The 27,651-nt window shown below is 41.9% G+C and overlaps 1 pseudogene; it reads right to left on the bottom strand.

The window, feature by feature from the left end:
* Window positions 1-23,489: 23,489 nt before the first annotated feature.
* Window positions 23,490-27,406, bottom strand: LOC142427544 (COMM domain-containing protein 2-like; annotated as a pseudogene).
* Between the last annotated feature and the right edge of the window lie 245 nt (window positions 27,407-27,651).

Below are 27,651 nucleotides of genomic sequence, written 5' to 3'. Positions count from 1 at the left end.
ATTAATAGCAGCTCATTTTAAAAATTGTGTCATAATCATTTCTAATAAAAGGCAACATCCAAATATATATATATAACTCATATATAGTAAGAAAGGATCTTATTTAAAATCTACAATTTTCTCTGTGCCCCACTGCATGGTAGTGCTTGAATGTTCTAGCCTTTTATCCACGTGTTCTTGATAAGAGGCTTGTTTTGTCCACTGCGCTACAGTGGGTTCTGTGAGAGATGCCATAGCACCTTACACTCCTCCTTAGGGTTTCTAGGCTATAGTCCATGTGTTACCAATGGCCACCTCATGGAATACAACTGCTTTCATTTCATGGAGCTGCCAGTCCTCTAACCACTGGAGCAAGATGGCTTCTTCACAGACTAATTTAGATGGGCCACGCTGACATGTTTTTCATTATAGACATGGCGATTCTTAATGGGAATTATGTTTGTTATTCTGATTTAGTCCTATTTCCAACACACTATCCATGTGCATACATAGACATGAATATGCGATCATCATGTTCAATTTCCCCTTTGGTTAGGTGCCATGAAGTTAATTCCATCTCGTGGCTATGTCATGTGAGTTCCATAGTGTTTCTGGAGCATCATATTTGTGGAAGCAGATCTCCTGTGCTTCCACAGTAATGCGGGCTGTTTACCCCATCAAACCTCAGTGGAACAGTCTAGTGCAAGCTATTTGTGCCACCTAGAAACTTTCATTGTCCCTAACCCGCCAAAATAAACACACTGCCCCAAAGTCAATTCTCACTCATAGTGTTCCTTTGTAGGTGTGCGAGATCAAAATCTGTACAGAAGCAACCAGCCTCATTTTCCTCTTGCAGATGTGCTGGTGTGGTTGAACTGCCAGCTTTGAGGGTAGCAAATGAAGCCAGCATTCATTTTCCCCCCTAGAAATGAACCAAATCAAGCAGATGCCCTGAAACCCACACCAGCTCCTGCAGACTCCATGTGAGTCACAGTGCAGGGATGTTGCAGAGGGGTTTGTGTGACTGGTTTCTCAAAGTGCATTACCCAGGCTTTCTTCCCTGGAGACCCTGAGTAGACACAAACTTCCAATCTCTTCTTGAACACCTATCCATGTTAACCATCTGTAATGCTCAGGGACACCAAAAACTAAGCAAGGGACACGTGTGCAAATACACACACTTAGAAAAGCCAGAACCTATATAAGTTGGAAATCTTTCAGAGAAGGAAAACTCAGACTATAAAAACTATAAAATGAGGTTGAATTTCTAACTATAACATGAGAAACCACACAGTTGAATTTGTAAAATTTGCAGGACCCAGAAAAAGTCATTCCGTTAATTTTCGGCTATCAAGTTTTTATGTGAATTGTACAGATATACTGTAACCTAACTGATCTCTTTACCATAGCTAGATAATAAAATCAATATCAACTTTAATAGATCTTCAAGAGAGATGGTATATGTAAATAGCTTAATATTCTTCCTGAGTTTTCATGGAAGATGAACAGGTATCCTAAAAATTTTTAAGATGTACAATATTTGAGGAATTAAAAATGTATTACATTATTCTATTTAGCATGATCCTGTACTATGTAGCATAATCTATTAAGAACAGATATGCAGTGGCTTAAAAGGTTCATGGATAAAGTCCATTTTTATTCCATTTTTCCTTGACCTTTTTGAAAGCCCCTTGTGCATTCATGGCATAAAGGATTGGCTACCAATGAGCTCCTTGAATCTCAATTAGATAATACTTGATAAATACCATTTGCCTATCATTGGATTTCATATGGTGACTGTATGTGGTTTCAGAGTAAAACTATACTCCGTAAGATTTTCGTTGGCTAACTTCAGAAGTTGGTCGATTTCTTCTAAGGTTGCCTTCATTCTCCAATATTTTATTTGGTAGCTGAGCGCTCAGTTGTTCCCACTACTCAGGGACCTCCTTTAAGGACCTACATCTTGAAGTGTGAGTGCTTGCTGTCAGAGCCCTGTGTTGTGTCAGGAATTAACGTCCCTTACAGATTGGTGGGCCTTTTCTGGGGCTGTTTTTCTTTTTCTGTTGGTCTTTTATGTGTTCCTGTAATGATACTTTATTGTATGTGGGATATATGAACAAGGGAACTTTTTTGTCACAGTGGGTTAAATATTGGGCTGCTGACTGCAAGGGCAGCTGTGCAGACTCACCCAAAATGTGCAGAAGAAGATGAGTCTGCCTGCTGCAGTAAAGATGGGCAGGTGTGGGAGTCCTACAGGGAGTTCTACACTGTCTGATAGCTCTGCTGTGAGTTGGCCGGATGTGGTGGGAGGGTTATGTGTGGACAGCGCCAGGCCTTGTTCTTGACCACTTATTAGCTATTTGAGGCTAAATGCAATTAGATTCACCTTTGGTGGACTGTTGTGAAGTGCGAAAAAAAATTTTTGGTGACAGTTTTGGGAACTGATCTATTGGTGAAGAATAGTTGTTGTGGAATATGCTATTTTTAAAAAAATCATTTACTGTGGGCTCATACAACTCATCACAATCCATACATACATCCATTGGTCCGAGGTCTCCCTTCACCCACTTTTCTGTTGTCCATCCCCCAGGGAGAAGGTTAGATATAAATATATATGTAATTGGTTCCCCTTTTTGCCCCAGCGTCCCTCCACCCTCCCAGTTTTGCCACTCTCAGCACTGGTCCTGAAGGCATCATCTGTCCTGGATTCCCTGTGTTTCTGGTTCCTATCTGTACCTGTGTACATCCTCAGGTCTAGCCAGATTTGTAAAGTAGAATTGGGATCATGATAGTGGGGGTGGGGAGAGGAAGCATTTAGGAACTGGAGGTAAGTTGTATGTCTCATCGTTACTACACTGCACTGTGACTGACTCATCTCCCTGAAATTCTTCTGTACGGGGATGTCCAGTTCCCTACAGATGGGTCTTGGTTCCCAATCTGCATTCACCCTCATTCACAATGATTTTATTTTTTTGTTCCGATGATGCCTGATTGCTAATCCCTTCTACAGCTCGTGATTTCGCAGGTTGGTATGCTTCTTCCAAATTTGGGGCTTTGTTGCTTCTGAGCTAGATGGCCACTTGTTTACCTTCAAGCCTTTAAGACTCCATATGCTGTATCTTTAGATAGCTGGGCACCATTAACTTTCTTCATCACTTTTAATGATGTATCGATTTGTCTTCAGTGATCGTATTGGGAAGATGAGCACATAATGGTATGATTTTTTTGGAACATGCTACTTTTTTATTTATTTCAGTCTTTTTTTATTTCTTCATTGAAGTCTCAATGACACACCTTTCTGGCGTCCTTTATCCTTATTTAAATTTATTAGATCTGCCTGGGGTTTGACTATCCTTAAAACAAAATAAGTACTTTCCTTCCTGATAGCCTGTGGTCTGGTATTTTCTCCTCTAGGAACAAACTCTTTTGGGCTATCCATTAGTTAATTCCCATCACATCCTTCAAATCACTGTTTTCAATGAATTCAATCAATTAGACTACTGAGGGCAGATAACGAAAACCACCACTAAACAAAAGGGCCCGATAGGCAGGTATGCAGAATGATTTCAGAATGGAAATCAGCTGAGAGAGTGCCTATGTTCAACCCCCCTCTGTTTTCAACTTGTGCACCCATGGTGGTGTAGTGTGCTATGTGTTGGGTTGGTACCCACATGTTCAGCCATTCAAAACTGTAACTGGTCCACAGTAGAAAGATGAGACTTTCTACTCCCTTAAAGACTCGCAGTTTCAGAAACGCACCGGGCCTGTTGTACACTGCCCTATGGGAATATTTTGAGTCCAAATTGACTCAATGACAGTGATTTTTATTTTTAATGTACAACAGAAAAACAAAACAACAGAAAACATGCCCTGTGACCTCCGTACTCTGAGTTCAACATGGTCAGCATTTTTCTCTGAGACGGAAATGGTGACTTTGGGCTCATCACAATTTTGTCATGAACCTGAAAGTCCTCATTTGCATTTCTTGTAATAACGCCTCTTTTGTTTTACTTTCTTGCTAGTGCTTCTTCATGCTCCATTTATTTTTCCTGTGTGGGATTTCCAAGAATACTTATTGCTAATGAGCTTTTCATTTGGTGGGTGATCATGGAACTTCCCTCTCCTGGCCATGAAGACCTGGGTGCTCTGAGACGCCTTTGCTTGTACGTTTGAGAAAGGAAATCAAGCTAAGTATTTGCAAACTCATCACAGAACCCCCCTACATTGTTAGAATTTCCTCATCATGCCAAGGTTCACTGGCTAGTTTCCTAAAGTGATCATGATTGGTCATGGTTTGCTTTGATTTGCTCAATGCTGTGCCTCCTCTGCCTGGGTGTTACATTTCTTCAATCAGTTGACTAAATGCAAGAGCCAGTTATATGGGCCTGAGGTAAGCAGTATTGTCTGAGACTCATGGCTTTTACAGGAAAATGAGTTCCAGTTATCTGAACTGAATACAATGTTTTCTTCATCTCCTCGTCGTACTACACAGATCTCTAGATCATCTCTGTAACCGATGACTGACGGAATAACAAACTGTCGGTGTATGAACAGAAATGTAGTTGCCAGGCACTTAGTGGTAGGTAGACATGGGAACTTGTATGCTGACTCGTTTCAACAACTTACCATTTGAGCAGTACTGAACATGTACTTAATGGTTCGTGACTTTCTTCAGCTATATCCCATTGGAAGCAACATCTACTTAAAAGAGACCAGAGACTAAATGAGCCAATGTGGCCATATTTTGGGGGAAATTGCTTCAAAATCGTGGTTGCGGAATAAATGCAGTGTTTTATCATGAACATGTTGTGTGGAAGAGACTCTAGTGGTTCATTGGTTGAATTGATTGGTTGAAGGCCATACCCTCTGTGGCTCCAGCATACAGGGCGCATCAATATAAGACAATGAGGCTGCATGACGTACAGACTGGGAAACACTAACGAGCAGTTTCACTCCCTGTTAAATGGTCAAAATGAGTTAGAATGTACTCGACAGCACTACATTTGGTTTGGTTCATCATGAAGGAATGGGAAGGCTTTAAAACATGGCACCTGATGCACTGCTGTGGATGAGATTTTGAAAGGCTCATTGGATCGACATTAGGTTACACTGTTGTAGCAGAATTGTAGAGTGACGGGGGCAGGTCATGTGACTTTATGTTATAGCTAGTTGGCGATGCAGTGAAATTTTATCATGAAAGTGAAACCTTTTCTATGTTGTTTTTAGGTGGCATCATGTCCATTCCAACCCCTAAAACCCTCTATTTAACAGCATGAAACACTGTCCTGTCCTGCACCATCTTCACAAATGTACCCACGTTTGAGCCCATTGTGACAGCCCCTGTGTCGATCCATTTTGTTGAAGTCCTTTCTCTTCTTTGCTTCTCTCTCCCTTACCAAGCATGATGGCCTTCTCCAGGGACTGGTCTATCCTTAAAAAGTGTGGGAACAAAAGTCTGACAAGTCAAAGAGGCCAGTCCCACAGCTGAGAGAATGCTAGTGGTCATCATGTTCAGCTAGTCTGCCTTCCATGACCTGCAAATGTGAAAAAGTCTTTAAAAAATCTAAAATGTGAAAACATCTCAAAGCCTGGTGTGTGAGTACTAGGATCCTATGACAGTTTACCAGTCAAATGCATTGAAGTTCAGTCTACTTATACGAAAATTGGAATCGAACTATATTTTCCAAATCAGCAAAAAGAAGGACATGCTATTATGATATTTCATAGATTGTCCTCTTTTGTCAGTATATCCTGTGAGCTTGGAGTATATTTATGTGTATGTCCAGTGTTTTTTGAGGGCAGCAGTCCATAATAATTACATGACAGTAGCTTTGTGTCTCAGAGTGGGAAAACTTGGAGGATACTTATTCTTTTTGTTGAGATTCTTTTTTTAAAAAAAATCTGTATATTAGGGGCTCATAGAACTCTTATCACAATCCATACATACAACATATGTGTAAAGCACATTTGTACATTCATTGCCCTCTTCAATCTCAAAACATTTGCTCTCCACTTAAACCCTTGGCATCTTACACTGCCCGAAGTCTCCCTTCACCCCCTTTTCTGTTGTCCTTCCCCCAGTGAGGAGGTCACATGTAGATCCTTGTAATCGGTTCCCCATTTCCACCCCACCCTCCGGGTATCTCGACTCTCACCACTGATCCTGAATGGATCATCTGCCCTGGATTCCCTGTGTTTCCAGTGTACAGGTGATATCTATATTTTATTGTTACCTTTCACTCTTGCCCCTTTCCCTTTTTTTTTTTTTTTTTGCCCTGTTTCCCTGCTAACTCCAAGGTTAGCGGTTCAGAATTACAAGTCACCCTGGGGAGAAAGGCAGAGTTTCCAATCTTGTAAAGAGTCACAATCTCAGAAATCCACAAGGAGACGTTACACCTCCTTTTAAAGGGTCGCTGTAATCAGAATCCACTCGCTGGAACTGAGTTGGGCTTAAGGTTTTTGTTGCTGATGACAGTGACAACTCTGTCCATTTGCTGCATCCCCACTTTGATTCAACCTCCATTGAATTCTTTCTGATCATTAACCAAGAATGTTGATCATCTTCCCCTTGGGGAGAATGCCTTAGAAAATAGATTGTCTGCACTCCTCTCCAGCCAGTTCCTTCCCAGGGCCTGCCTAGATGTACCCTTGATGGAGCTCACCTTACTGAGGACAGCACAGGGGCTGTTGTTATGAGTCTGGCCTTGATTGCCTCAGTTTGAAGGCCCTGGACCAATCTTTTAAGTCCTTCTATCTAATAATGTGCATGTCCCAATTATGGTCCCATTCCTGCTGCTACTGCTCCGCCTGTAGCTGTGATGTATTGATCTGCCACCAATCATGATCTGTGACATGGTCTTTTGTTCTGTGCCCTGTTTATCCAGGGTCTCGACTGAATCCTCAGTTGCTTTTGAACTGCTTATGGCCTCCCTTATCCATATGATGTATGTGTGTGTTTCTTTTGTTGTCTCTTAAAGTTTAGTAAATGTTCTCCTTAAATTATATTTGACAAAGGGGTTACTTTTCTACCCTAAAGCACAATTTAGTCATTAGTGACTCAAGGTACAGTTCTTTGAGACAGCATCTTGACAGCCACCCTGCAGGTGAGGTCAGGCCCTGCAACCCCCTGGCTTCTGTCCTGAATGGGCATATGTTACAAAGGTCTTTTCGTTCTGCGGATAAATGCTCACTCTGCACATTGGCCTTACACCAAACACACTCATCTCTATGTGGGTTGGCAAATCTAGTTGCCCAGATAAGTACTCGGATGTACCCCCAGTTCACCTCCTAACCTCCTGCCCAAAGGCACTCGGGTTTCTTCTGTGGCCTGGGAATTGCACTGCTCTGTTTCGTCTCTTGGTTCTGCTGCCACCATGTGTCTGTTGCTGCTTCTCCCCATCACTTCCTCTCTTGTGCCCCAGCTCCCTGTCTTCTGAATTGAAGAATTTCTATGCAAGAATCTAGGATCCAAAGGCTCCTACTTCTGCTTCTTCTTTTTATATATTTATTTATTTTTTGTGCTTCTTCTTTTTAGATGGTAGTGAGATCCCAGTTTCTGTCTCTGAAATGACTCAATTAGTCCTAACATGATTTCCAGTGTGACTAATCCTCAGGTTTGGTTTCAGACAGTTTATTTACATAACCACAAGGTACAAAGGTACCAATATATTGTTGGGTAAGCTGGCCAGTCCTCTTGAAGCAAAAAAAACCAAACAAACTCACTGCCATCAAGTTAACACTGACTCATAGCAAGCCTATAGGACAGGGTCGAATAGCCCCCATGAGTTTCCAAGACTGTAACCCTGTAGCGGAGTAGAAAGCCATGTCACTCATGGTAGAAGGAAGCCCCATCCTGCTTTCGAGGAGAAATTGGTGGTTTCCAACTGCTACCTTGCAGTTGGCAGCCCGACAGTCACCACTATGCCACCAGGGCTTCTTTGGAGGAAGTTAAGGGGACATAGCTAGAAAGACTGTATACTTGTATAGGCCAACTGTCTAACTCAGTGATTTTCAGCCTTCCTAATGCCGTGCCCCTTTAATGTAGTTCCTCATGTTGTGACCCTCCAACAATAAAATTATTTCTGTTGCTACTTCATAACTAAGTTTGCCACTATTATGAATCAGGCGACCCCTGTGAAACAGTCGTTCCACCCCCAAAGCAGTCTGTACCCGCAGGTTCAGAACCGCTGATCTCACTGCATTAGGAACTACAAATAATGCTACATTAAAAACGTTGATCTCTATTGGGATTCAAAGTATACTTACTATTGGGGGAAGTATACTTCTTTTTTTTTAATTTTAACAATTTATTGGGGCTCATACAATTCTTTTCACAGTTCATGCATATACATACATCAGTTGTATAAAGCACATCTGTACAGTCTTTGCCCTAATCATTTTTTTCTCTTTTCTTCTTTTAAATTTTATTAGGGACTCATACAACTCTTACCACAATCCATACATATACATACATCAATTGTATAAAGCACATCCATACATTCCCCGCCCCAATCATTCTCAAGGCATTTGCTCTCCACTTAAGCCCCTTGCATCAGATCCTCTTTCCCCCCCCCTCCCTCCCCATTCCCCCCTCCCTCATATGCCCTTGGTAATTTATACATCGTTGTTTTGTCATATCTTGCCCTATCCGGAGTCTCCCTTCCCCCCTTCTCTGCTGTCCCTCTCCCAGGGAAGAGGTCACATGTGGATCCTTGTAATCAGTTCCCCCTTTCCAACCCACTCACCCTCCACTCTCCCAGCATCGTCCCTCACACCCTTGGTCCTGAAGGTATCATCCACTCTGAATTCCCTGTACCTCCAACCCTCATATGCACCAGTGTACAGCCTCTGTCCTATCCAGCCCTGCAAGATAGAATTCGGATCATGGTAGTTGGGGGGAGGAAGCATCCAGGATCCGGGGGAAAGCTGTGTTCTTCATCGATACTACCTCACACCCTAATTAACCCATCTCCTCTCCTAAACCCCTCTATGAGGGGATCTCCATTGGTCGACACTTGGGCCTTGGGTCTCCACTCTGCACTTCCCCCTTCATTTAATATGATATATATATACATATATATACATACATATATACATATACACATATATACACATGCATACACACACTTATATCTTTTTTTTTTTTTGCATGATGCCTTATACCTGGTCCCTTGGGCACCTCGTGATCGCACTGGCCGGTGTGCTTCCTCCATGTGGGCTTATTTGCTTATGAGCTAGATGGCCGCTTGTTCACCTTCAAGACTTTAAGACCACAGACACTATCTCTTTTGATAGCCGGGCACCATCAGCTTTCTTCCCCACATTTGCTTATGCACCCATTTGTCTTCAGGGATCCTATCATGGAGGTGTGCAGTCAATGATATGATTTTTTGTTCTTTGATGCCTGGTAACTGATCCCTTTGGGACCACTCGATCACACAGGCTGGTGTGTTCTTCCATGTGGACTTTGTTGCTTCTGAGCTAGATGGCCGCTTGTTTATCTTCAAGCCTTTAAGACCCCAGTCACTATCTCTTTTGATAGCCGGGCACCATCAGCTTTCTTCACCACATTTACTTGTTCACCCACTTTGGCTCCAGCTGTTGTGTCGGGAGAGTGAGCATCATAGAGTTCCAATTTAATAAAAGAAGGTATTCATGCATTGAGGGAGTGTTTGAGTAGAGGCCCAAGGTCCTTCCGCCACCTTAATACTTGACCTATAAATATAGACACATAGATCTATTTCCCCATCCTCCTATATATATTTGCATGTACATGTCTTTGTCTAGACCTCCATGAATGCCCTTTGACTCCTAGCTCTTTCCTCCATCTCCCGTGACTTTCCTCCTGCCCTACTACCATGCTTCATCGCCACCTGGGCTAGAGTATACCTCTTCTCTAAGCAACCTTACCCTTGATCGTTTCCCACCAGGCCTGCCACTCCCCCTTCTCTACCATTTGGGGTCCCATGTTTTTCCCTTGTCCCTGGGTTTGTTAACACCACTTCCTTACCCCCCCTACCCCCCCACCCCAAGTCCCCCCAGAACTGTCGGTCCCGTTGTTTTTCCTCCAGATAGTTCATCCAGCCTGTCCTATTCAGACAGACCTGTGGAGTCACTAACATGCACGAAAACTAGACAGAGGAAAACAAAGCAACAGTATACAACCAGACAACAAAACAACAAAAACAAACCACAGACAAAGAACAGAATAAAACAGTTCACAAGAGAAAAGCTTGTAGTTAGTTCAGGGATCGTTTGCTGGCCCTTAGGAGCGTTTTCCAGTCCAGTCTGTTGTGGCACCACGCACTGGCCCCAAAGTCCACTTTCAGCATTCCCTGGGGACCTTGCCACTCCATTCCCTTGCTGTTCCGCTGCACTCCCCCAGTGATTTGCCTCGGTGTGGTGGGATCAGGTCAGGTGCAATTCCCACTCTGTGTCTCCGGTGCTGTCCCCTGTATCGCCCTTAGTCACTGAGGGGCATCATGTCTCATAGTGGGGCCAACCATGTTCTTCTCTCTGTGGACTGGCTGCTGTACTCAGGAACATCATCATCACGGCCTGGTGGGCCAGGCTGTGCTCCACTCTCTCCTCCTGCCCCTTCATCTGCTCCCGTGTGCTCTGATCAAATATGTCCATCTCCCAGAGCTGCAGAGTCAATGTCGTCCTTTGGAACAAATTCTTTTCAGGGGAGGGGCAGGAATCCACTTAATTTATGGTGCTGGGGCCAGCCTCCCAGACCTCTCCACCGGTTCCCTCCTCCACACCGGGATATTGCATTCACACCTTGCGACACTGGGTTGAAGTCTGGTCCCACTTTCCCTGTGGAGATATAAACAATACCCTCCCCTTGGGTGGATTAATGCCCCATGACCCCACTACCCTTTTCTTCCTTGTATTCATCCTTTTGTTTTCCTTTCCCCACCTCCTCCACCATTGTCTACCATGTACATCCCTGGTTTTGGTCTGGTCTCTTCCATACTACCCCGTCTTCACCCCTGAAATGTTTGTATACAGTAGCTTTTTTCCCTATGCCACTTTTGCTTTTTTTTTTAAAAAAAATTTTTTTAAATTCTTACCTCAGCGGACTCATGTTGTACTTGTCCTTTTGTGCCTGACTTACTTCGCTTAGCATGATTTCCTCCAGTTCTTCCCATGCCGCTATGTGCCTCATACGTTCATCACTGCTCTTTGGTGATGCGTAGTATTCCATTGTGTGTATATACCACAGTTTTTTAATCCAATCGTCAGTTGATGGAAATTTGGGTTGCTTCCAACTCCTTGCAATTGTGAACTGTGCCGCAATGAACATTGGAGCACAGATGTCTGGTCTTGGTTTGTTTCTTGCCTCTTCTGGGTATATGCCCAGTAGGGGGATTGCTGGGTCATATGGTAACTATTTCCATCTGTTTTAGGTATCGCCAGATTGATTTCCATAGTGGCTGTACGTACTTACAGTCCCACCAGCAGTGGATGAGAGTTCCTGTCTCCCCACAGCCCCTCCAACACTTGTTGCTTTCTGATTTTTTGAATTGGGCTACCTTTGAGGGTGTCAGGTGGTACCTCATTGTTGTTTTAATATGCATTTCTCTTATGGCTAAAGATCGGGAACCTTTTCTCATATGTTTGTTGGCCATTCGGATTTCTGCCCCTGTGAAACTTCTCTTTAAGTCCTTTGCCCACCTTTCAAGTGGGCTATTGGTTTTTTTCTTTTTGGAAGCTAGCAGAGTACTGTAGATTTTAGTAATAAGGCCTTTGTCTGATGTGTCATTGCTAAAGATGTTTTCCCAGTCTGTGGACTCTCTTATTACTCTCTTGGTGAATTCCTTAGATGTACACAAGTGTTTTATCTTCAGTATATCCCATTTGTCGATTTGTGCCTCCTCTGTGTTTGTGTCCTTCCCTATTTCTGATAGCCTGTGTATTCCCTGCGCCAAAGTTCTCAAGTTGGTCCCAATTCCCTCATTGATGGCCCTAATAGTTTGGGGTTTAACTTCAAGGTCTGTGATCCACCTTGAGTTTATTCTTGTGCATGGAGTGAGATAAGGGTCTTGCTTCATTTTTCTGCATGTTGATATCCATTTTTTCCAGCACCACTTGTTAAAGAGGGCATCTGCTTCCCATTTGATCTTTTTGGGGCCCTTGTCAAAGATCAGCTGTGTGTATGCTGATGCTTTTATTTCTGGGTTTTCAGTTCTTTTCCATTGGTCTGAGTATCTGTCATTGTACCAATACCATGCAGTTTTGAGAACTGTGGCTGTATAGTATGTGCCAAAGTCAGGTAAAGCAAGCCCTCCCATGGTGTCCTTCTTCTTGAGGAGTTCTCTGCTAATTCTGGGCTTCTTCCCTCTCCATATGAAGTTGGTAATCAGTTTTTCCATTTCTTTGAAGAAAGATGATGGTAATTGTATCGGGATAGCATTAAACTTATATAGTGCCTTTGGCAGAACTGACATCTTAACTATATTAAGTTTCCCAATCCAAGAGCAAGGAATATTCTTCCATTTGTTGAGGTCGCTCTTGGTTTCTTGTAATAGTGTTCCATAGTTTTCCCTGTATAGATCTTTTGTTTTTTTTCAGTCAAGTGTATCCCTAGATATTTCAGTTTGTGTTTGGCTATTGTGAAGGGTACCACCTTTTTGATCTCTTCTTCTGTGGTCTTATCTGATGTGTATAACAGTCCGATGGACTTCTGTTTTTTGATCTTGTATCCTGCCACTCTGCCAAACTCTTCTATTGCTTCCAGTACTCCCCTTGTGGAACTTTTGCGATTTTCCATATATAAAATCATATCATCTGCAAATAACGATAGTTTCACCTCTTCCTTCCCCAGACGAATACCTTTGATGTCACTTCTTTGCCTTATGCTGTTAGCTAAAACCTCCAGCACGATATTAAATAGGAGTGGAGACAAGGGGCATCCTTGTCTGGTCCCCTTTTTCAGTGGGATTGTGTTAGTCTTTTCTCCATTGACTACCACTTTGGCTGTTGGTTTTTCATATATAGCTTGTATTGTCTTGAGGAACTTTCCTTCCATTCCTATTTTCGCTAGTGTCTTAAACAGGAATTGGTGTTGGATGTTGTCGAATGCTTTTTCTGCGTCTATTGATATTATCATGTGATTCTTATACTTTTTCATGTCAATGTGACGAATAATACTAATGGTCTTTCGTATGTTGAACCATCCCTGCATCCCTGGTATGAATCCCACTTGGTCATGATGAATTATTTGTTTTATATACTTTTGTATTCTGTTGGCTAGTATTTTGTTAAGGATTTTTGCATCAATGTTCATTAGGGATATCGGTCTGTACTTCTCGATCCTTGTGGGATCCTTGCCCGGTTTGGGTATCAGAGTTATACTAGCTTCATAGAAGGAGTTTGGGAGTTTGCCATCTTTTTCTATGTTCTGGAAAAGTTTGTGTAGGATTGGTATTAATTCTTCCCTGAATGCTTGGTAGAATTCTCCAGTGTATCCATCTGGTCCAGGGGAGTTTTTTGTTGGTAATCCCTTGATAACCTTTTCTATTTCTTCTATTGCGATGGGTCTGTTGAGATTTTTGATGTCCACCGAGGATAGTCTAGGGAGGGATTGTTTTCTCCAGGAATTTGTCCATGTCTTCCAAATTGTTGAATTCATTGGAGTACAATCCTTCATAGTATTGAGTAACTATCCTTTTGATTTCATTAGGGTCTGTTGTAATGACCCCTCTTTCATCCCTTATTCTTGCTATTGAGATTTGTTCCCTCCTTTCTTTGGTTAAGTTTGCCAATGGTCTATCGATCCTGTTTATCTTTTCAAAGAACCAACTTTTAGCGATATTAACTTTTTCCATAGTTTTTTTATTTTCCCTCTCCTGAATCTCAGCCCTGATTTTTATAATTTCTTTTCTTTTGCTATTAGTAGGGTTGTCCTGCTGACTCAGCTCTAGTTTTTGTAAATTTTGTGTCAGCGTATCCGTCATGAGTCTCTCTTCCTTTCTCAGGTGTGCTTGTATTGCTATGAACCTTCCTCTGATGACTGCCTTTGCTGTGTCCCATAAGTTTTGGTACGTCGTGTGCTCATTTTCGTTGGTTTCGAGAAATTTCCTGATTTCGTCTCGGATCTGCACCAGTATGCACTCCTTTTGCAGTAGAGAGTTATTCATCCTCCAATTATTTGCTCTTATTTTCTTTGTCTTCCTTTTGTTGATTTCCAGTCTTATGGCACAGTGGTCAGAAAGAGAGGTCTGTATTATTTCAATTTGCTTAAATTTATGTAGATTTGCCTTATGCCCCAGTATGTGGTCTATCTTCGAATATGTGCCATGAGGACTTGAAAAGAATGTGAAATCTTTTGTATTTGGATGAAAAGCTCTGTAAATATCTATTAGGTCAAATTGTCTAATTGTGGAGTTTAGCTCTCTAGTCTCCTTGTTGAGTTTCTTTCCCTGTGATCTATCTTTCTCAGTGAGTGGTGTGTTGAAGTCACCCACTATAATTGTCGAGTCTGTGATTTCTTTCTTAATCTTTTGGAGTGTTTGGTTCACGTATTGAGCTGGTCTCTCATTCGGGGAATATATGTTTACAATGCTTAGTGGTTCATTGTCTATCATTCCCTTGAGCATTATATAGTGTCCCTCCTTATCTCTTTTTATGGTTTGCACTTTGAGGTCAATTTTATCCGAGATAAGGATTGCAACCCCTGCTTTTTTTGTATTGCTGTTTGCTTGGTAGGTCCTTATCCAGCCTTTGATTCTCAGCCTATTTTTGTCTGTAGCCTTGAGGTGTGTCTCCTGTAGGCAGCAAATTGATGGGTTGTGTTTTCTAAGCCATTCTGCAAGTCTCAGACTTTTAATGCCTGAGTTCAGGCCATTGATATTCAGGGTTATTATCTCCATGTGCGGACTCTGTGATGCCATTTTATACTTTTTGTGTTGGGAGTTTTCCTACTTTCCTTTCTCATTAGTGTGTGTTTTGTGTGTGTATCATTCTTGACTTCTTTCCATCCTTAAGTCATTGCTATCTTGGGGTCTGTTTTCTCTTTGTTGTGCTCTGGGTGAGGTTGTTCTATGTGCTGGTGTCTTATTTGTGCTTGGTGAGTGTTGTTCTTCTGCCCATACTGAGTCGGCGAGGATCTTTTGTAATGCTGGGTTTGTTGTAACGTATTTTTTTAGTTTTTCCTTGTCTGGGAAGACTTTTACTTCTCCATCGATCTTGGTCGATGATTTGGCTGGGTAGAGTATTCTTGGATTTGCGTTGTTTTCTTTCAATTTTTGGAATATGTTACTCCACTCTCTCCTTTTTTTCATAGTTTCTGCTGATAGGTCTGAGCATATCCTTATGTGGGAACCTTTATATGTGATTGCTTGCTTTTCCCTAGCTGCTCTCATGATTTTCTCCTTTTCCTCAAAGTTTGAAAGTTTAACTATTATGTGCCTTGGTGATTTCTTCTTGGGGTCCCGTCGTGCTGGTGTTCTTTCAGCCTCCTGGATGGTTGCTTGGTTTTCATTCATTAGGCTGGGGAATTTTTCCTCCAAGAATTCTCCAGCTATTGTTGCAGATGACTTCTTTGTTGTGTCTTCCTCCGGTAGGCCAATAATTCTAATGTTGTTCTGCTTCATAGCATCAGACATAGCTCTTAGGTTTTCTTCGGCTTCTCTGATGCTCTTATTAGATTTTTGTTCACGTTTATTAAAGTCTGCTTGGCTGTCCTCCACGCCACTGATGCGGTTCTCTGATTCCTCCAATCGATTCTCAAGGAACATGATTCTGCTATTGTTTTTCGTTACCTGCTCCTCAAGCGCCTGTATTTTCCGTTGGTATATGTCTTTTATCTCCTCTATCATTTCATCCTTTTTCTGTAGTGTTTCCCTCATATTCTGCATCGCTCCAAGCACCATTCTGAGAGCTTCTTTGTATGGCATCTCAATGTCTGCTTCTTCTATGTATGTTGTTATGTTCAGGACATCTTCTTCCTTTGCCTTTTGTTTCTCCTGTTTTTTCGTTGAGGTCATTGGGGGTGATGGCTGTTTGCGTTGAGTTGTTTTTGAGGGACCAGGTGCCATTTTCTAGTCTCTCTCTGGAAAACTTATAGGAATTCTTCTTCGCTCTGCGTACAGCTGATTTTGCTATGGGATTAACCTACCACTTTATCTTCCTGTGGCTTCCCTATTAGGGGAGTGCCCCAGATGGCAGATCGACTGCCTGCACCAGTGTTGCAGAGGCTGGGCTGAAGTTCCCGCTATTGGTTTGAATATTGATAAGTGTTGGCTGAGCTGCCTTATGTCCCCAGGTACACAGGCAGGAACTCCCTGGTGAGAAGTCTGAGGAGTATCCCCTGGAGAGCAAGCAGGCCTTACCCTAGCCTTGGGCTATCTATGCAGGGTGGAGCTCACCTAGCTGGGTGTGACCCAGGCACAAATGCCCTAGGGCAATGGGAGTGCCCTGTAAGTCCGCAATGGAGTGTGAGAGAGCAGGGCAGGAACAAGGGGGGTGAGAAAAATCAAAAAGTGAGACTAGACTGTGCAGGGGTACAGGGAAGCGAGGGAAGCAAAAGAAACTATGTAGCTGAGTCCCACTCCCTGCCTGTGGATCTACAAGGGCTTACTCCCTGCCCCAAGCCCCAGCGGTAGTTCGCAGCTGAGCCCCAAGAAGGGTCGCAAGAAAACTGCTGAGCTGCCCCCAGAGAAATGGGGGGACAGAGAGCAGAGATGTTAACAGACGCCGCCGTGTAGCTGAAGCTTGATCCCTGCCTATGGAACTGTGGGGGTTTGGGTTTATTCCCTGCTCAGACCATGCGGTGCGGCTGCGGCTGCGGCTGTGCCTTGAAAAAGCCCCTGTGCAGCCCTCCAAGGCTGTGTGGGAATATAAAGCAGAGAGGCAAACAGAAGCAACAATGTAGATGAACCCCGATCCCTGCCGGTGGAGCCGCAAGAGTCCTGTTCCTGCCCTGAGGCAGATAGGGAAAAACTGTGGCTGTGCTGAGACCAAGCCCTGCTACAGGCTCCAAATGGTCCCTGCTTGGGCAGATCCGGCAACTGGACTAGGGTCGAGCCCCAGCCGGCTTCCACTGAGGTAAGCCAAAAGCCCCCAGCCCCTCAAAACCCCGTGGATCTGTGCCTACTTATCTTTATGATGCACCTCCTGTGATCCAGTGGCGTTGAATTTCACTCTGAGCAACTCTCCTGGGCTGGATTCTGCGGAGTCCCTCTGGTGTGTGTCACTCCGTCGCCATCTTCCCGGAAGTCCTGGAAGTATACTTCTTTATTTCAAAACATATACATAAATTTCAGTCTAACATGTCATGTGTTTATTATGGAGCCTTGGCTTTGACATGTGTTAAGAGTTGGACTGCTATCCTCAAGGTCAGAGGTACACAGCCATTAGCTTCCTATCCTGGCTTTAGAGTCTCGGAAGCCTGGGCCCTATCTGCAGATTATATGTCTAACTCTACTTGATGGTTAGTTTTAAAGTGTTTCTAAAGTGATTTTACAATTTATAGTTCTTCTATGAAATAATCTTTCATTTATAATAGCTCTTTATATATCCCATTTTAAATGTTTCCAGATACTTTACTTAACATAGTCATCTTCAAAGTTCATTGATTTGTTATTCTCCTGGAGAGTCACACAGTAAGGAATTGGTAGTTCTGTATGGGGTGAGGTAGGTATCCAACTTTTTGGTTTCTTCCTTTTTGACATTTATATTTGATTGCCCAATCTCTATTTGTTATAAAGTCATCTTATATTCACATGTTTGAAAATTTTGAGTTTTACATTTATTGCTCATTCAGGGGTCCTCACACTACAGCCTGTGTGCCACATGTGCCTGCCAAGGACATTTTTCCGGCCCGCCAGGTGTTTTTGCTGCCGCTGCCTATCCTGCTTAGCAGCTGACTCTCCCAGTGTGCATAGGAATTTGTTCAAAGTTTTTTTAAAACTATAGTCCGGCCTTCCAATGGTCTGAGGGACAGTGAACTGTTTTAAAAGTTTGAGGACCCATGCCTCATGTTATAAGCATGCTTTCCATCACTCAATAAGGGCATCATTAACATTATTGGGGACTTGGTGTAAGGAGAGGGACAAAAAAGTAACTGCATCTGGACCTACAGGTTATGTATTACTCACATTGTATTCTCTCATCAGCTGGCAGATTGTGCATCACCAGGAGCATAGAGAAAGGAGGAAGAAATGCCTGATTCAGATGTTATTATTTTGGGGAGATCCTCATAAGAGATTGTAATTTGTGAACATAATTGAAGCTGATCAGATGGGACAAACATAAAGCATCCCAGTTGCCGGCAGTGTCCTAAGGACCTAAGAAGATGACCAAGGCCCAGGTGATTCTGATGTGTTTTATCTTTTTCTGTATTAACTACTAGGATTGTAGAAGCCTGGATAATACTGATTCAGCTCAGTGGGAAAGTCAAAATTTGAAATTAGAGATAAACTTTGACTCTGACTTCAACATTTGGATGGAGAAGATTGAGAATATTTTGATCATAGGATTAATACATCAATGACGATTCTTTGGATGACACTATCTTCCAACTCATAATGCATCATTCTGTGGCCAGCTCATGAGAAGCTTTCAAATGATATGCTGTACGTAGTTTTTAAGGTGAAATAAAACCACGTCTTTAGGAGAATTCCCTATTCCATCGGATTTTTGTCTGATTAAGTGTCTTTAACGCTTCTCTTTGAAGGTGATATTTACATATTTTCCTGAACAGCAGCATTCTCATTAATTCATCTAAAATGGGCCTTGTAGCGATACTGGTTTAAAATTGGCTTACACCTTCTCACCTCCTGTAACTATACCTGCAGGAGAGAGGATCAACCATCAGCAGCAGCTCTGATTCCTATATGGGAGAGCTTAAACATACCTGTACTCTCCAGTGGTTTTCCAGTTCTGACACCAGTATCTTTGCCACAGCCCTCTTCTACTCAGCTCATTAATTTTTTCCAGTGGTCATGGCCTAATTGCAGCTCAGAGTCACAGGTACATGTTTTATTCAGTACCAGAATATAATTTGGTGTCAGAATCAATAGGCTACACATTGGGATTCATATTACAGAGCCATGTAGGCAAATTTGATCTTCTTCAGGGTAGGTGTGTTCTCTCTGTCCCTCTCAGACATTTTACCCCCTGAAGTTAGGCTCATTTCTTACTTCCATCTGTATAGGCTCCTCTCAGCTCCTTGAGGATATCCTCCTCTTCATCTTGCCTGCCTGCCCCACTATGTTGGCTGAAAATCTATTCTGGACCTGCCACCATTGGCTCCGTTGCTGTGTCTTTTCTGCCCTGATCAGTATCTGCATTGGTACAGCTCTTGACCCATGCATAGTACAGTTCATTTTGCAGGAGCAGCAGTAGACCAGTCCCTAGGAGGTAGAGGTTTAAGCTGTTCTATGATTTTCCCTGCAGTATCTCAGAAAACTAAATAGCCATCAAGTAAATAACTCTTCAGGATGTGGAAGCTGGTGAGTCCCATATCTGTATAGAGGTCAGGGATCAGTCTGTAGTGTTCTCCTCATTCATGTGCTTGCCATGGATGATGAACCAGATCATCAGGGCAGAACTCAGTCCACTGCCTCACAAAGTGAAGTTATTGAATCTGGTCAGATAATAAGTTGTAGCGGCTGAGGAATCCAAATGGGAATGTCAGGCAGCAGGCTGTTGGCTCATAGAGTTGAGGGAGCTCTCAAGTCAGGTCACATAGGCAGCTTGCAGTTGTCATTCAAGGAAATGGCTCATGTATTTCTGGAAGCTGGCAAATCTCTAATCCAAGGGTTCATTCTGAACTCCGAGACTGTAGGGGCTAACAAAACCAAATCAACAGATCAAATGACAGGCCAATGTCTCTGTCTCTTCTCAAACCATGCCTGCAGGCAGTTCTCTCTCTCTCTTGACATGATGGCTTCTTGGGTCAACCTAGCGCCTTCCCTGCCTAGGCAAGGTTAGGAGAGCTGCAGAGGTCAAGCCAGTGGAAGAGAACTGCAAGGGAGAGCATGTGGTGAAAGATGGCAGGTCCAAGAGGACCTTGCAATTAAAGTTAAGGCAAAACTGTGTGAAGGTGACTCAGAAGAATTTGTCCTAAGGTTGTCAAGAGGAGCTTGTGCTCCTCTTAAGAACTTAAGAACTTAGAAAGTCATTCTGCATTCAGGAAGGGAGATATTGCCTCTGAACATTCTGCTCTTGGTTCGGAGATAGAGCTTCTTGTTTCTGATCCCAAGGTGTACCTGTTCATTAATAGACCCCTTTGAGCTATTTAGTTTTGTGTGGCCATAGCAACAGATTTTGAAACCCAGAAGTGAGACAAAGAGTGTTGTGGGAGGATTGACTTGGGTAAGAGTTGACTAAAAATATTGGTGAACTGAGGTGTGTTCGACCACCCCCATCTGAACTGTTCCTGATAATCATTGCCACTGGAGATACTGAGCCTTTTATAATGGTGATACTGCTAGAATTCCCAATTCCATTTCACAATGTACTGTAAACTTGTTTGTTAATATAAACAAGTGTGTGAATATAAATCTACTTTGTGTGAATATAAATCTCAGCTATTTCTAGCACATTCAGATAATTTCACTGGTATTCAAAATTCTAATTTTATGAGTGGGTGCATTATTTTGGGGCATGGAGGTCCCCAAGACTTGAACGGTGATCCTCAGGAGTGACATTGCAATTGTGGCAAATATTAAAGACAGACCAGTGGGGCATGGGGCTCCTCATCCTATGTCAGGACTGAGAAAGTGAATGTATTTTCCAGTGGGTATATGTACTGGAGTTTACAGATCTTTCCATAAGGCGTACATGCCATGCAATTAGTGTATACATAGTCAATGGGTAATAATATCATAAGTGGGTAACATAATAAGCAAGACTGTGATTCACCATCTTGACCTAGTGCTAGTTGACTTGAAACCCACCCTGTGCCCTCCCCAGGCATTTGCTACATTTATGGTGGGTTGGCTACAGAACCTGATTGCTCTGATCTACAGAGAACCTTCAGGCACAGTGAAGTAGCCAGGCACAGAAATGATTCATCTACTATGGGATCTCCTTTAAGACTGCTCCTTAATGGAGAGCTATTGTAGGGGGTGGGGGTGGGGCACATTATTTGGCCTGGAGAATGTGTATTTGAAAATATTTATCAGAACAATGGAGATCTTTCTGAAAATAGGGCTAGTTTTCCGTCCCATAATTGCGAATGTAGAAATAAAGTTAAATACTTTCTGCCAAGTCCTCAGTTTGCCACACATTATGGAATATACAGTTTTTACTACTGTTTTGCTTTCTTTACTGTAAGATAGTTTAAAAAAATCTTCAAATGGAAAGTACACCATTAAATCGACTCCTCTTACTGTAGGAATCACTGGCATTCAACGATGTGGCTGTAAAGTTCACCTGGGAGGAATGGCAGCTCCTGAACCCTGCTCAGAAGACCCTATATCAGGATGTGATGTTGGAGAACTATCACAATCTGGTTTCCATCAGTGAGGAGAATTCTAAAGTCATTGGCTTTTGCTAGCTTATGTGTTCAAATCTTTGTAGTGTCTGTGGTGTTCTCAAAGAGGGAGATTCTTGTTGCATTCTCTGGTTCTAAGTTAGTAGGTAATGTCTCCTATGCTTGAGAGAACACCCTTTGCTTTGTTCCCTTGAACATGATTTTTGTAGAAATACTGTATTCTGCACGCTTTACAAACTTTAGGTTAATTTTGCTGTGTCTAAGATTCTGTAATTTCTCATGAACAGGTTATCTAGTTGTCACCCAAGAAACGTTCTCTCAAATGGAACAAGAGAACTGTGGTCGGTATTAGAAACAAGCTGTAGTGGGATTTTTTTCAGGTGCATGGTCAAAATACCTTAAGGGGAATTGGCTGGGGGCGTTGATTCAAGTAGTAGAAGGCCTCACATCCAAGACAGGTGTCGGAAAATGCATAAAAGTGTGTACTTCTTTGAATAGGAGCACTCACTTTTCCTAGAAGTTGAGAGAAGTACTCCTGTAGCTCTTGAGATTAGATTTCCATTTATTTGATTTATAGTACTGTTTGTTTGCTTCCCTAATTTTCTGTCTTTAAGATTCTCAAAACCTACCCTTTTTTATATGCTTCTATCTTACTATGAAAATCCATCTTGCAAGCCTCTCTCCAGAGAACTCTGATTTTGTAACTGGCCTCGGAATACAGCACATTCCTCCCCTACTGAGTAAGAATGGCTTGCCCTTTTGTTGTTCGCAACACAGTCTAGGTTCTTGAACTCCCACCATGAATGAGTCCTTCTCCTTTGGGCTTCCTTAGCTTCCCCCTTGGAGTTTCTCTAAAGGTTTTAGTGTCCATTTTCTCATTTGTTTTCCTGTTCCTTTAAAGTTTTCTTCATTCTGGTGAAATAAATTCTTTCTATTTTCCTATAGAGATGGTCAAATTGCCTTCTCTGTTGGAATTCTTCAACAGACATGTTTCTCCATATTTTGCTCCTGTTAGTGAAACACGTTTATGGCTTCTGTTATTTTCAGGTCTTTAAAATCACCTTTCTAACAAGAAAATTGTTATCAGCTTAGGATATACTTTAGCTCTCTACCTCCAATTTTGTTCTACTTGGAAGATTTTATTTTATTTTTTTACATTTTCGAATGCTCGGTTTATTCACTGCAGACACTTATCACACCATCCTAAAATTAATAACTCAAACTACTAAAGATAAAAGGATTGGAGCAAGTGTGATCATAAGTATGAGCATAGTATCTACTTGTAAGATTTTAAAAACATTTTTGTTCCTCCAATAATTTTTAAGTGGAAAGGACATTTTAACATCCTGAGTTGTTGGTTTCTTCATTAAACACATATCTACTATATATTCCTTACTGTGCAGTGTGCCTTCCTTAGGCCCACCCCTTCTTAACAGGTCGAAACCCCGAAAGATGACTTTTGATGCTTCTAAAGAACATTTTTTCTGTATGTTCCAACAGATTTTTTTTGTTGTTATTCAAACAATGCATAGTATATTCAATATTGCTCTCTCTCTTCTGTCTTTTGAGTAGCCTTTTGGTTTTCATATGTAAGATGTCTTTCGTGTTGTCCCACATCTCATCTCTTCTCAGTCATTAGTCTTCTTTCAGCAGTCTTTTTATTTTTTTAGTAATAGAAAAATCCCCAGAATTTATTTTCAATTTTGGTCAGTGAGGATGTAAATAATAAAGAAAATCAACCAGTCAACAGAAGTATCAAAAACAGGATAGTCATTCAAATATACAGAAGGTATAAACAGTATAGATTCATTTCCACTTGATTTAATCCTATTTACACATTTAAAATACAAAACAGAGTTTAATTGGTCAAGGATCTTACACAATTTGCACCAGGAAAGGAACTTTAGTTCATTACCACGTCCTCAGTATCTTGGCACAGAAAGAAATCTCATCTAATCGATATGTATTACCATCAACAATTAAAAAAAAATCTGGAGAGTAATTACTGTCATCCCCAATTCCCCGACGATGCAGAGGGATCCGTGTCTTCAGCTTGATGGTGCTACTTGATGTTTCGGACAACCCTCCGACAGTGCTTTGTTTTCATCTCTCCCAGTGCTTGTTCCAGCTGCTGCACCAAATGGAACAGGGTCACTTGGTACAGTCTGCAGAACTCTGGTGGTGTGATCTCCATTCTGATGAGGTGTAGCTTTATCGTCACTGATGACTTAATCTGTTGCCTGAGACTTCTGCTTGCGAGCTGTGCATCTAATCTCCATTCAAGGCTGTGGTAACTGGGGAGCCTTGGTGCCAATTCGCTCAGAATCGTTCAGATCTCCTTTCGGTTGTCCAGGTAAAGCTGAAGCAACAATCTGTTCAGTTCTTCAGAGAATCCCAGAACAAACACAGAGTCCTGGAAATCCAGTTCGGAAGTCATGAGCTTCGAGCTCTCATTGAGGAGATATGTTAACCCTTCCACAATATGCTGGAAGGTGTCCCTACTCACGTTGAGTTTCCTCGCGGCGCCTTCGTCGATCTTGGGGTTTGCTCACCGCAGGAATTCCACCGCGATGCGCCCGAACTCGGTGACCACTGTGAGGGAAGCCAGCGCGCTGGATCTGTCAGCAGTCTTTTATTCCTCAAGTTTATTCTTTACATAGTCTCTCAGCTCTGTGATCTAGCTACTTTTCCTAACTTCTACTTGGATTTGAGCAATTGATGATCTGTTCCACAGTTAACCCTTGGGTGTGTTTTGACTAATGAGCTTCTCCACCATTTCTTTCTATGGATATGGTGGAATTGATTTTTGTTTGTTCATCCATATGTATAGTTTCCATTTCTTTTGTTTAATAAAAATTTGCTTTGAATTCATCATTAGTCTCAAAATTTTATCGGTAAACTTGTGTGTCATTTCTGTCACTAAGGCTGCATTTTCCAATTACTTATATTGTTCCCAAATTTTACATTCATCTGTGTACATGATTGTATGTATGGTTGATCAATGTCAGGCTGCAAAAGGTATGCAAAATTTTCTAAAGTATATATATTTATTTAGTTAATTGTATTGATACTACCATGGTTTCAAAATATTTTCTTCTTGAATTCCTTGATATCACCTGCCCGTATTCCCTCCCTCTCCCACCCTCAATTTCGTTATCGTGGAAAACAGAACCTGGATGAAAGTGTAAGCAACCTTACCTCTATACTCCTGACTTCATGGCTTGGGAGATCAGTACTAGTGTTAGAAGAAATCCTCCAAGCCCCAAGGATAAAGCTAGAGCTGAAATGCACAATCTCCAGATAGAGTGGTCTCCACAACTGCTCTCCAGTAAGATGTTAGAATATAGCTCCTACAGGGACCTGACTTCTTGCTACTCAGCTAAAAGATGCCTAGCTTTAAAAGCAATCAGGTTCCCTTTGTTACTATCACTCAAGCAATCAATTATCACTTTGTCTCTTAAATTCCCTCTGGATGGGTCTTAAGGGATGGTTGTATAATTGAAGGGCAGACATAAAAAGGCTTTGTATTCTTTCACCAATTTTTATAGTGTCAGGGCATGCAGCCCCGCCCCCACTCCTTACTCACAGTGATGCCTACCTACTTAACAAGGTAGGCAGTGGCTTTACCCTGAAGGTCCCTGAAGTAATTGGGTGAGCAACTAAAGACCAGTGCTGAGGCTGAGGGCAAGTGAGGGAAGTAACTATCCACTGAGCAGGGAGAACAATAACAACATATCTGCTCTTATAGTTAAAGCTGCTCGCAGATGGTAATAGTCATGTGTTGTATGAGGTATCATTAAGGTAGCACTGTAATGAAAGGATATTGTGGGGATGATTTTTAATTAGGAGAATGTAATTGGGGCTCTTCTCCAACTTACAAATGTGAATGCTTCCCTCCAACCAGATACCTGGCCTTGTAATCTTTAATTCTATCTTTCATTCTGAGAATAAAGAATTGGTCTGCCTCCAATCTCTTCTTGATCTTGTTTCCCACAGCCTGATACTTATCATGAAGTGTTCTAAAAGAGTTCAACATATTCCCACATTCACATCTGTCTGTTCTGTTGTCCATGCTTTCTGGAGGCTCGCACACCTCGCTGCAATATAAACTCACTGGTAAATGACCTCACTATCTTATTACAGCATCGGAGATGAAGCCACTCTACCCCGTTTTTGCTGTCTGCTTTATCTTTCTTACTTGCACATGCTATTCCTACGGGCCTTTTGACTCTGGGACTGGACCCCACACTTTGTTTGCTAAACAGTTGGTGCACAAATCTAAATAACGCTTTTGGTAACTGGTCTTACTTGCAGGCATATGAATATTAACCATCTGCTGACAGAATTACACTTAAGGGAAGATCTTCCCATATACTTTTTGATGATGAATATGATTTTAGTCTTCTTTAATTTGTCAATCTCAGCTTTATAAACCACTTGATTATCTAATTAAAAAGAGCCAGTATCAGTCTATTTAGTTGAATAATTGGCAAGCCTTATCACATCTGTGGTCTATTGGTCTCAATTTCTTCCTTCTTAGGCAAATACCAAATCTGTGTCCATTCATCACTTTCATAGCCAACCTGATTTCTACAATAAGTTAACTATTTAGATTGTTTGCACTGTTGTGTTACCTCCAATGGGCAATAAACATTAAGCATAGTGTTTTATTCATATAAAAGGGTTGTCACTAAAGATCTACTTTGTATCAATGCATATTTTAAGAGACCTGTTGTCAATCAAGATGGTGAAAAGAGTCAATGTTCTTTTGCTTTACAGAAATCCACAAAGATGATGATCATTTGCTTGAGCACTCGCAATATGAAAGTTGCATAGACAGAACAGAACGGTGTTATAAATTTAATGCATTGGAAAGTATTGTTTCTCAGCACAAAAATAATTTTCCTCCAAAGGAAAATGATGAGATGTTTGGCTTACATGAAAAAATCATAAAATCAGATTTAATCATCCTGGAATTAAATCAGAATAGAAGCAATAAAATACAGAAGTCAGTTGTGCTCAGTGAAGATGAGGAAACTTTTCTCCATGTTGAACAAGAGCAATGTTGTACTGAAAAAGAATTCCCTGAGTGTGAACAATCTAGGCTCATGAAGTCACAATGCCATCAGCATCAGAAATCTGATGAAATTGAGAAACCGCACACAGGTGATAAATGTGGGACAACCTTCATCGAGGAGTCTGTGTTCTATGAGCACCGGATCACTGATACACTAGGTAAGACCTATGAATGTACTCAGTGTGGGCACACATTCAAGAAGATTGAGGTCACTGTTCATCAGCGAACTCATACTGGAGAGAAACCCCATGTGTGTGGAGAATGTGGAAAAGGCTTTATCAAGAAGACTTCTCTCACTGTTCATCAGCGAACTCATACTGGGCGGAAACCCCATGTATGTGGTGAATGTGGAAAAGGCTTCATTCGGAAAACAAATCTCAAAACTCATCTACTAACTCATACAGGAGAGAAACCCCATGTATGTGGTGAATGTGGCAAAGGTTTTAACTGGAAAACACATCTCAAAACTCATCTACGAATTCACACTGGCGAGAAACCCCATGTATGTGATGAATGTGGAAAAGGCTTCATTCTCAAAAAACAGCTCAAAACTCATCAAGTAACTCATACTGGAGTGAAACCACATGTGTGTGGTGAATGTGGAAAAGGCTTCACTCGGAAAACATATCTCAAAACTCATCTACTAACTCATACAAGAGAGAAACCCCATATATGTGGTGAATGTGGAAAAGCCTTTACCTGGATGACTTCTCTCATTGTTCATCAGCGAATTCATACTGGAGAGAAACCCTATGTATGTGGTGACTATTGCAAAGGCTATATCAGGAAGACTGCTCTCACGGTTTATCAGTGAACTCATACTAGAGAAACCCTATGTGTGTGGTGAATGTGGAAAGGCTTTTACCTGGATGATTTCTCTCACTGTTCACCAGCAGACTCATACTCGATAGAAACTGTACATATGTGGTATATGTGTAAAAGGTTTTATCAGATAGAAGGACCTCAGTGTTCATCAGGGAACTCATACTGGAGAGAAACCCCATGTGTGTAGTGAATGTGGCAAAAGCTTCATTCAGGAAGGAAATCTCAAAACTCATCTACAAATTCACAGGAGAAAACCGCTATGTATGTGGTGAGTGTGGTAAAGCTTTCAGCCAGAAAACATAGCTTATAGCATATCAAAACT

This window comes from Tenrec ecaudatus, chromosome 15 (genome assembly GCF_050624435.1).
Source record: "Tenrec ecaudatus isolate mTenEca1 chromosome 15, mTenEca1.hap1, whole genome shotgun sequence".
In the NCBI taxonomy this organism is placed as follows: Eukaryota; Metazoa; Chordata; class Mammalia; order Afrosoricida; family Tenrecidae; genus Tenrec; species Tenrec ecaudatus.
Note: the sequence above shows the minus strand (reverse complement) of the source record. Positions and strands in the feature narration are given on the sequence as shown.